Source organism: Otolemur garnettii, unplaced genomic scaffold, assembly GCF_000181295.1.
Source record: "Otolemur garnettii isolate 467f Iridium unplaced genomic scaffold, OtoGar3 scaffold00022, whole genome shotgun sequence".
Classification (NCBI taxonomy): domain Eukaryota; kingdom Metazoa; phylum Chordata; class Mammalia; order Primates; family Galagidae; genus Otolemur; species Otolemur garnettii.
Window position 1 is genome coordinate 16,731,439 of NW_003852417.1, and position 934 is coordinate 16,732,372.

Sequence of the window (934 nt, forward strand, 5' to 3'; positions counted from 1 at the left end):
TTTTTTTTTTTTTTTATTGTGGTAAAATATTCACAAATTTTGCCATTTTAGCCATGGTTAAGTGTACAGGTCTGTGGCATTAAGTACATTCACAATGTGCAACCAGCAACAATGTCCATTTCCAGAACTTTTTCATCTTTCTTAAGATGTACCCATTAAACATTAATTCTGGGGAGTTAATGTCTTCACCTATCCCCTAGTCCCCAATAACCATCATTCAACTTTTAAGAATTTGACTACTCTAGGTACTTCATCAAAGGGTAATCATACAAGGTTTTTCTTTACTGTCTAGCTTATTTCACTTAGCCTAGTGTTTCAAAATTTATGTTGCAGCATGTATCAGAATTTCCCTCCTTTCTAAAGCTGAACAATATTCCACTATACGTACATGTTTTATCAGTTCATCTGTCGATGGAATTTTGGGTTGCTTTTACTTCATAGTTATTGTGAATAACAGCATGAACACTGGCCTACAAATCTGTCCATGCCCTTGCTCTCACTTCCTGTGGGTATGTACCCAGAAGAGAAATTGCTAGTCCATATGGTAATGCTATGTTTAATTTTTGGAGGAATCACCCTATTGTTATCCACAACAGCTGTACCACTTCATGTTTCCATCAGCAATGCACAAGGTCCTTCATGTAATTCAAGCCCTTTGCTCATTTTCTGTTGTTGCAAGTGTTCATGTATCCTGAATACCAATTTTATTAATTGAAGGCCTGAATAGAACAGAATGTTTCTTATCAGATAGATGATTTGCAAAAACTCTCATTCTGTGGGGTTTTTATTCTCAGAATATCCTTTGGTACACAATTTTTTTTTTCAAGACAAGGTCTTGCTTTGTTGCTCAGGCGGGAGTGCAGTGACCTCACCATAGCTCACTGCAACCTCTTCTTCTGGGGCTCAAGAGATCCTCCTATCTCAGGCTCCCTAG